This window comes from Vipera ursinii (genome assembly GCF_947247035.1).
Source record: "Vipera ursinii genome assembly, chromosome: 2".
In the NCBI taxonomy this organism is placed as follows: Eukaryota; Metazoa; Chordata; class Lepidosauria; order Squamata; family Viperidae; genus Vipera; species Vipera ursinii.
Window position 1 is genome coordinate 160,528,522 of NC_139513.1, and position 10,985 is coordinate 160,539,506.

The window sequence follows — 10,985 nt, forward strand, 5'->3', positions numbered from 1 at the left end:
CTCCCTCCTCCGTTGCCATTACGCTGTGCCACCTTACTTGATCAGTGTGAAGCAGCAATGACCCAGTTCTACATTTTAATGGCCTCCCATTGTTGCTCTTCAAGCCACCAGACAACGCATCTCCTTATTTCCCATGCCTGGAGTTGACTGGTCCCACCACCCTGCTCTTCATGAGCTACTGTCAAGCAGTAAAGAGGAATATTTGTAGCTCAGCGTTGAACTGGAGGGTCCTTGGTGCCCTATAGGCTTGGTTGCTTTCTTGCAGACATTTCATTATCCAAGCTAGGTAATGTCATCAGTGCTAGTCTGCAGGAAAACGAGTAAACAACCAAGCTCAGAGGTTTAAAAAAGGGTGATCGCATGACCCTGGAACAGCGCAACTGTCATCAATGCATGCTGATTGCCAAGGGCCTGTTGTCTCTATCACTTTTGTAAGTTACCCTTTTGCTGTAACTTAGAATGGTCAGTCAATGAATGGTTGTAAGTCAAGGACTCCCTGCATGTTGTTCCATCTGGTGGTACCCCTTAATGCAGTGGTCCCACAAACCCCGGTCTGTGGACCAGTCCCGGGCCACAACATGCCAGCAACTGGTCCGCACAAAGAAGCAGGATGCAGGCAGCACACAAAACCACATCCCCTCTGGTCCATGGAAAAACCTCTCTCCACGGAACCGGTCCCTGGTGCCCAAAAGGTTGGGGACCTCTGCCTTAATGGACCTTTGCTGGCACGAGGATTAAAATGAGATTTTTATGAATTTGTTTATAGATAAGAGGTGGCATATAGGAAGACTGTTGGTTGTGTTCTTAAGAGGGCGACGAGTTACTAAAATTGTCGATACTTGTGATAAAGTATCTTTATACAGTCCTTTCCTTTCTCTTTAATGTATTCTAATTTTTCTTTCTTTCTTCTCTGTTCTTCTGCCTCTTGTCTTTTGTTCCATTGTAGCTCTGATGCTCCAGTAATCAAAGCAACAAAGGAACAGGCTGTCCTTCGGTTCCTACTTCCGCTGTAGATCCCTGGAAACTTTGTAACAAGAAAGAACTGATTCTCCAGTTCCATAGAAACAAAGTAGCAATGTTCCTACATTGCAACTTAAAGTTATGGGGGGAAAAACAACACACACACACACACACACACACACACACACACACACACACACAAGGGAAGGGAAGCTTTCAGTGCTGTGGGCAGGGAATGGGGAAACAAGGGGATGGTGTTTTCCCCAGCCTGGGCAGAAATGGAAATGGTGCCTGGTAGGAGATGTAAAGGCAGATTGTAATACAAGCTTCTAGGGTTGAAGCCAGTTCATTGACAACCACACAAATATTAAAACAAGCTGACCAGTGGAAAATAGCGTGCCCCATTACATCCTTGAGACATTCCCGATTCTCGAGCTTCATTGGTTGGTTTCTGAATGCAGCTCAGGCTGTTGGTTATCTCCTATATTTATTTCGTTTTATTTCATGTATCAAATTTATTTGCCGTCCATTTCGCACTTCAGGTGACCCTATAAATCCCTTTCCAGAAAGATCAGGCAGACCTAGCACACTTTGTATTGATAAAACCATATATTCTAGCAGAGTGTTTTTATCAAACTTGGTGACTTTAAGATGGGTGGACTTCCAACTCCCAGAATTCCCTAGCTTAAAGTCTTAAAAGTTGCCAGGTTTGAAAAACACTGATTTAGCGAGACCCAAGAAGCACACATTCTCTGTGGTGGCACCTGCCTTCTGAAATAATATCCTTGCGTAGATCCAGATGACTATATTCAGGAAACCTGGCTACCCTCCCAGGTTCTTGGGCAGGGTGATGGTTGAAGTCATAGTGATTGGAATTTTGGTTTATATTTGCTTGAGGAGCTTTATTTGTGAAAGCATTTTTTTCTTTTCTTTCTTTTGCACTGTTCCTATTTTTAAATTGTAAGCTGTCCAGCCTCTAAATTGTACTTAGGCATGTGTGTATAAAGACAGGCACTGTGGCCAATCAGAGTTGGAGCTGTCACCAAAATGGAATGAAGCATGGATCATACACGGAGGGCTGTTACTGAAGTTGCCCCACAGCTGCAATCTCTCTCTCTCTCTCTCTCTCTCTCTCTCTCTCTCTCTCTCTCTCTCTCTCTCTCTCTCTCTCTGTGCGTGTATGCATGTATGTGTGTACACACACACACACACACACAAACACACACACACTATATATGCATTATATATCTTGACATCTTCTTCCACAACCCATCCATCCATTTTTCTGGCACTTAGAAGGTAGACCAGAGCCATATGTGTCATGCCGTCACATTATGCAATAAGAGGAATAATTTGTCCTGTCCTCTTAGCAGAGATGGCTCATTAATGGGAGATTACAGATTTAAAAATAACATTTTAATGGCCACTCCAAATTCCTAGGACACAAGCAACATGCAAAAGTGGACACAGAGTGAGAGCATTTTGATTGGCAGAAGCTGTGCAAAAGGAGTTTGGCCCTGAGCTTTTAGGAGGCTGGACTGCTACTCCTTTATGACTAATGTCCTACTTGAATGGTTATTTTCATAACCCAATCCCTTTTGCCTATTTTTGGTAATGGCGCCCAACTAAAGAAACTTCCTATCTGTCTTTGTGGTGTAATCTATAGAGGAGATAAACATCTGAAACTGAGGGAGGAATCTAAACCTCTTCTGTTTTGAGTTTCCAGGACCTTTCTTACATTATTGTTTATTTTTATTGGCTGCATTTACTTTAAATGATATTTATAGCCTCCACCTCTTGGAGCTCAAGGCAACCACCACCACAGGAGATGGTTGGACTAAGAGGCAGTGACAGTCCAAACGTTCCAATGAACTTACCTAGCAGAAGGTGGGTTTGAAACTGAGTCATAAGAACATGACTCCAGTTCTCCAACTACTTCTCCATATTGGCTCTTTGTCCTATTTAGTTCCAAAGTAGCCTATACTGAACTGTGTGTATTCATCTGCTCCTATATACCAGCATCTTCTGTCTGGTTTCCAGCTTGGATAAAGGACACTTCAGAATATATATTTGGTTTCAGTTTTGCAACACCCTAAAGATTCAAACGGAGATGAACACCGGCCCCTAGAGTCAGAATCGACTAGCATGCATGTGCGGGGGAAACTTTACCTTTACCTTTAAAGATTCAAAATGCATCTCCTTATACACTTACTTTTGAAGAAAATGTTTTTTAAAAACTTGAATGGAATAAGTGAGAGAGTGTTAAATTGCTGCTCTCTCTCTCTCTCTCTCTCTCTCTCTCTCTCTCTCTCTCTCTCTCTCTCTCTTTCCATCTCTCTGTCAATATAATTGATCTGATGGAAACAAGCCTTGCTGAATTCAATGGTGCCTGGTTTCTGCATATGTTATTATTGGTCTCTTAATAAAATATACATGTGTGGGGGCAAGCTAATGCCAAGTTTGGTAAACCAGTAACAGTTTGCAAGTTTGGGCATTTCTGAAGCTAAACACAGGTAAATATGTCATAACCTGTTCAAGAAAAAAAGAACCTTGCCAAAGAGAATTTTATGAAGGGTGTATGAAGTGAAGCAACCGATTACTGCAACATTAAGTAATCGTGGTATTTTATTGCTGCATGCTGTTCTAAATTTATCAGGATAAAATAATACATTTTAAAAGTATTAGCTGAATCAAGTAAGAGCTACAATATACCAGTTGCAAATCCTCTTTTAAATAAGCAAAAATAATCACTGGTATGTTTGTCTTAAATACTGACATCTTTTAAATGTAGAGGTTTTTTGCGAGTAGACCCATGCACTTTCTTCTCTCTCTCTCTCTCTCTCTCTCTCTCTCTCTCTCTCTCTCTCTCTCTCTCTCTCTCTCTCTCTCTCTCTGAAAATAAATCCAATTGAGCAATTGATCTGAAAAGTATTGAGCACAACTGAGCATCCGTGCTTCCAATGATAGCCTGTAGAGGGTGACATGTTAATGGCACAAGGGGCTATATAGCAAGCATGAGCAACAATAAGTTGGCTTGAGAGATAGGGCATAGCAGAACGGCCATATTAGAGTGCTATCCACTAGCCAGCAATTGCTGGTGACACTGTCCCTAGTGCTTAAATGCAAGACTAGTTAAGAGAAGTGATTGGTGGATCCTCCTTACCTTAATTTCTTCTCCTACTAAACATTTTCTATTGATATCCATCTCTCTCCACAAGACTGAGCAAGGGGATTATAGGCAAGTGCTCAGAAAGGAGTTGCTTCTTTCTTGTTTCCCAAGCCCATCTAACAGGGAGGTCCTTTGTGCCTGTGGCCTCCTAGACTAGTTCTGAACAAAGATCTAACACTCTTCTGAAGCAGTGCTAATATTGTGTTTCTAAGGAGCAGCAAAATACCTCAAAAGTGCTTCAGAATGCACCATTCAGGAAATATGTGAATACTGGTGAGGCTTCTGCAGAAACTAGATGTCCATGTGCTTCTGCAACCTAAGCCAAAATAACCATGGAAGACAGTTCTCCGTGACCAAAGAAGTGGGTGGATGCCAAGAGCAGCCAGAAATGGCCAAGAGTAGCTAGGCATCTCCCACTGTTGACCACATCAGCAGCAGCTGATGAATAATGTTAGATCATACCCATGGCAAAATATGAGTTTGGAGAAGGGCAAAACGTGGCTTTCAAACAGGAACTTTAAGCTAAAGTTATGAGGTGGGATAAGATGGAAGCAATGCCCTATTGATGTTATTATTATTATTATTTTAAAAAGGTGATTACTGGGCAAGTTGTGCTGAAGTTTGGCAGACATGTGGATGAGTCTTTAATTTCTGAAGTAGTGATCCCAGTTTGCAGCGAGGTTGACATAAAACCAGATTTTGGTTGCACTTCTGGCATATTGGTCAAATTACATAAACTTAACTGGCCAGTTTGGGTAGAACAAAGTATTCAGTTTCTGCATATGTTTTCACAATATATCTTCCCTCTTTCCATAACTCCTCGGGGTCTTTCTTGCATTTTAAAAACATTGATTCAGACTATGTTCTCAAAATTTGCCAGCACAGTTACTCTCTTTCATTCCCTCAAGCTTAATCGGTACGTTTAACACCAATGATTAGTAGTTTGTTTCACAATTTATCCATGAAAGTGTCTTGCCTGATTCGACTGCACTTTTCTCTTTTATTTCCAGTTATTGAGACTATTTGTTTCTAATGTTGTCCCCTCAACAATGCCTGCATGAACTTCCGGGTGGCAAGGCTCCGTCGATGGTGGTCATTTCAACCGTCAGCCCCGTTGATTCCGTTTAAACCGCGAAAACAGTGACAATCAGCTGTTTTGCAGTTTGGGAAACCCCCCCCCTTTGGGAGAAGAAGGGGGGTGAGCATTCAGGTAGAGGTAGAGCTCCTCTAGATCCCCAGAATGATTAGTCTGGGGAGTGAAGGGCGAGAGCTCCCGTGGAGCCTGAATTCAGCTGTGGACTCGGGGACTCCTCTGTTTTAAGGTTTTAGAACAGAGCAGGATGCTGCAACCATCCCTGCATCTTTGGATTACTCGGACGCAGGCAGAGCTGAGCAGGAGAATTTTGAAATAGCAAGTACATGATCTTTAACTCTGGGGTGTTCTGAACCCGCCCTCTTCTCGCACCCCTAATCAAAAGAAGAGTCTGGAAAGCGTCCAAGACCAAAAGGCTTCTGCCAAGTTTTAATTACACTGTTACAAGAATACAAGAGCTTGACTTCTCAAACGGAAAAGTTGCTTTCAGCAACCAGCCCCTCCCCAAACACTTCTTTTATAGAGAGCTCAGGGCGTGGTCTCCCTGTGCCTCCTCCCGAGGAGTCCCATAGCCTTTCTTTGTTTGTCCCTGCTCGTCTGCCTCCTGCGTCGGGCGTCCTTGAACAGGGCCAGCTGTGGGTCATCATCCTCCGCACTCTCGGGCTCACACAGCTGAGAAGAGGTTCCCGGCTGAGGACTCTGCAAAGTCTCCAAATCATCATCAGCCGGTTCGTTTCCCTCCTCCCCCACATCTGAGTCCTCCGATACATCGGACCCGGCTGTCGGACCCACAGGCTGGCCCTGAGTCACAACATGGGGTGCTACTTTTTTTTCTTATCCAAAGTTTAATTTAAAAGAACGGGAGGAAGATGGCGCCGGAATGAATGTTTGGAGAGAATGGGAAGGAAAAGAAAAAAAAAGACCAAGGAGGAAGACAGAAATTAGGTCGTTAAAGTTGTAAAAGACTCTTTTAAAAACATTTGAAGCTGATATAAAAGAGATTTAAAAGATTTGGAGAATTAAAAGGGAAGTAACAAAGTTGCAACTTGGGTTTCTAAGCTAAATCACGACTTTCATATAAGGATTGGGTGGAAAAGTGAAAGTGAGAAACGAAAGTTAATGGGTGTTAAAATGGCTTCTAAACCACTTAGAGCTCCCATTTCCAGAAGCACGGGGGCATCACCAGTTCAACAACAATCTGCACTTCAGACCTTGATGCCATCCCCTGCAGCACCCCCCACCTACATTAACATTAAAAGACTTACAAGAGGCTTTAAAACTTCAATCTGAGCAAATGGTGGAGCTCATTAATGAGAAAAATAAGGAAATAAGAGAGGATATCTTACTGGCTTTTCAGGGGTTGGCAGTTTGTATTGAGCGTTTGGATGAATGCGTGGAAGAAGTTAACCAAAGCAATTTGACACTGAAAGCTAAAATGTGCGAAGCTGAGAATGAAATGGATAAAATTGATGAGGTGGTAAGGATACAATATAGAGACATGGAGTTTGCTTTGAGGATAAGAGGTCTGAAAGAAAACCCACAAGAAAACTTGGAAGAGATATTTGCTAAGGCTGTGGCGCCTATATTGGGATGGCGAGTTGAAGATTTTATAATGGAAATAGATAAAATATTTCGTGTCAACTCCTGGATTGCTAGGCAAAGAAAATTACCAAGAGATGTGGTTGTTTATTTTACAAAGAGAACGATCAGAAATGCGATCATTCAAGCTTTTTATCATAACAGATTTAAAGTGGCTGATCAAGAGGTCCTAATTTTGAAAGAAATTCCACCAAGAATTTTAAGAAAAAGGAAATGGTTTGTTTTCTTGGCAGATGAACTAAAAAAATGACAGCTCCAGTTTAGATGGGAGATACCAACTGGGATAGTGGTGAATTATGCAGGTACAAGATATCGTCTTAATACAGTTCTGAAGGCACGAGATTTTTATTGTAATGTCCTGAAAGCAGGTTCATCGCCACCCCCAGAATTCAAAAGAGGAAAGAAAGAAGGAGTGCGACAGGCACAAATGGAAGGTATACAGCAAGGTGAAGAAATCACCTCACTGATTGTAAAAGAAGTACAGCAAACTCTGGAAACTGTGCAGCCCATGGCACCATTAGAAGAACCAAAGGGTCAAAGAATGACATGGGCTGCAACTAGACAAAAGGAACAACAACAAGAACAACAGAAACAGTATCCTATAATCACAATTCAAGAATCCACTAATAATGAAGCAGTGGGAGGAGCGAGACCAAAGAGGCAGGTGCTTATGGATCTGCAAGATACACTCCGAAAGCTTCAAGTCGCAAAATAGAATATAAGGGTAAAGAGGTGTTTCAGCAAAATATTATTAAAAAGGTTTTTGTAGAATTTTATTCAAAATTATATGCTAGGTTTAGATATAGATAGATATTTACAAGAAGTGAATACCCCTATACTTACACAAGAGCAAAGGGAAGGGATGAATCAATTGATAACTGCTGAAGAAATTATTTTAGCAATAAAACAACTAAAAGTGGGTAAAGCTCCTGGAACAGATGGTTTGACAGCTATTTATTATAAAAACTTACAACTAGAAATGGTGGAACCTTTAAAGGAGTTATTTAGAACAATTCAATCTGGAGGAGAAGTACCTCCATCCTGGAAAACAGCTTTTATAATGTTGATTCCAAAGGATGATCAAGATCTTACCCAATCTAAAAATTACAGACTAATATCGCTTTTAAATATTGATTATAAGATATTTGCAAAAAATTTAGCAAATAGATTAATGCAGGTTATGCAGCGAATAATCCACAGTGACCAAACAGGATTTATATGTGGTAGACAAATGAAATATAATGTGAAACATATTGTAAATTTGTTAGAATATTTGGAAAGAAATAATCAAGTCCCCGCAGCGCAGATTTTTCTGTACGCCGAAAAAGTGTTTGATCAATTGAATTGGCAATTTTTATTAAAAGTATTAGAGAAGATGGAGTTTGGGGATAAGTTTTTACAACCTATTAGGGCAATATATCAGAAACAAACAGCTCAAATAATAATTAATGGTAGTTTAACAGAAGCTTGCAAAATTAAAAAAGGTACAAGACAGTAATGTCCGTTGTTTTAACATTGGAAGTATTACTGATTAAGGTATGTGATTCAAATAAAATAAAGGGAATTAAAATAAAATATCAAGATTATAGATTAAGAGCGTTTGCGGACGACTTGGTTATTACATTGAGTCAACCAACTCAATCGGTTATGGATTTAATGGAGATAATTTTGCAATATGGACAAGTTTCAGGATTTAAGATAAATAGGCAAAAAACTAAAATATTGTCTAAAATATGACTATAGAACAAAAGGAATTCCTAGAAAACCTAACGGGGTTCGAAATAGTTTAAAAGATTAAATATCTGGGGGTATATATTTCAGCTTCAAATGTGAAATTATATAAAAACAATTATGAATTGTTATGGCTAAAAGCACAAAAAGAGCTAGACAGTTGGAGAAAATTACAATTGTCTTTATTGGGAAGAATTGCAGCAGTGAAAATGAATGTTTTACCAAAATTTTTATTTTTGTTTCAAATGATACCTATACTTAAAAAAGATTCAAATTTGGAGGAATGGCAGAAAGGTATTAATAAATTTATTCAGGCAGGGAAAAGACAGAGAGTAAAACTTAAGATAATGCAAGATATACGTGAAAGAGGTAGTCTTAAAATGCCCAATTTTAAATTATATTATGATGCTGTGGCTTTATCGACAATTAGCAACTGGTTCAATTTAACAGAAGGAAGAATATTGAATATTGAGGGTTATGATTTGTTATTTGGTTGGCATGCATATTTATTGTATGATAAAAAGGTGGATAATGTTTTTAAGACACATATATTAAGGTATGCTCTGTTGCGAGTCTGGAAAAAATATCAATATAAGTTAAATTATAAAATACCAATTTGGGCAATACCTAAACATGCGATAGAAAATATAAGTTCGGGATTCAAACATGATGTGATCACATATAAAGAAATTCTTAGATTGGAAAGGAATGTATGGCAACTAAAGCCATTCAATATTTTAAAAGAAGAAAAGATAGTACAAACTTGGTTTCAGTTTGGGCAGATTCAAGCTAGATGGAAAGAAGATCGGAAAATTGGTATTTCAACAACTGATGAAAATTTGGTAAAACAAATTAGAGATCAAAGTCAAGCGCATATAAGAAGGATATATAATGCATTGATAGAAATAGATTCAGAAATGGTACTTGTTAAAGACTGTATGATAAAATGGGCCCAGAATATTCAGGAGCCAATAACGATAGATACTTGGGAAAAAATCTGGGTCAGAAATGTAAAATTTACACAGGCACAAAATTTAAGAGAGAACTTTTATAAAATGTTTTATAGGTGGCATTTAGATCCCAAAAAATTAGCATGTATGTACCCAAATTATCAACCTAAATGTTGGAGGTGCGGTTGTGACGATGCAACGTACTATCGGACTTGCAAAAAAGTTAAAGCTTTTTGGATTAAAATTTGGTGGAATATGCAGAAGATATTTAAGAAAAAGATAAGGTTTTCTCCGCAGTTATTTCTGTTGGGTATGATTACAGATTGTACTTTTATAGAAACTAAACTGATGTTGAATTTAATAATGGCAGCAAGACTTTTGGTATCGCAATATTGGAAGAAGGAGGATCTGCCTACTATAGAAGAGTCTCAAACCTAGCAGAAATAGCAAAAATTTCAGCATATTTGAAAGATCAATCGCAACAAAGATACATTTCAGAATGGAGAAGATAGATTGACTACATTCAGAATAAATATGGGACTAAAAAGTTTCATTTAGCATATGAATGAGTATTAGAATTTAATAAGATGCATTATTATTTAGCAATGTCTAATGGGAGTTAAAGTGCGACAGGATTTAAAGTGTATTCATAGATAGCATATTCTATCTAGCTCAAGTTTGTTAGAGGCAGCTCTGGGAAGTGGGGGGGGAGGGGGAGGGAAGAAGGGGGGTTTAGGTGGGGTCAATTTATGTTTAAAATGTACTGTAAAACTTTTCAATTAAAAAAATGCCTGCATATATTCTGTTTTTATGCTCCTTCAAAGCAGGCGTTGGCAATAAGCAAAAAATTCTCCTTGCAGATTGCAAAACACAATTAACTGAGTTCCTACTTCATTGTGTTTATGTAATCCACATCTTCCTATGAGTCTAAATTCTGGCATTTCTCCAGTTCTTGCATTCCACTGCTGTTATTACAATGTTTCTTAATGATGCATTTAATCCCTATACTGTTTTCCTCCATGGCATATGATAACAGGAAATCACCCTTTTACTGGCATTATTCTAAAGATCAATGGACATCTTCTGCCATATCAAAATAGTAAATACTATTTATCTACGGTATGAAGTTGATGTTACTTGGGGGGGTTGAATTATTGATATTCAGTACTCTGAAATACAAGGAACACTTGAGAAATGTGTTGATAAATGTTACAGGTTGTTAGGCTGATTATTCCCATAATATGTTCAGTACATGTTCAGCTCTTGTTCCCCAAATATGCCCAGGTTCAATTTTCATTTATTCCTAATTTCTGATTCCCTAAAGCTGGCTCCCACCAGTGGTGGGATTCAGCCAGTTCGCACCACTTCGACAGAACCGGTAGCTAATTTTTTGTTGCCCAGGCCCAGAATGGATTTCCGGAAGCGGCATCCACACAGACAACCGGTTGTTCACATATTTGAATCCCACCGCTGTCTCCCACCC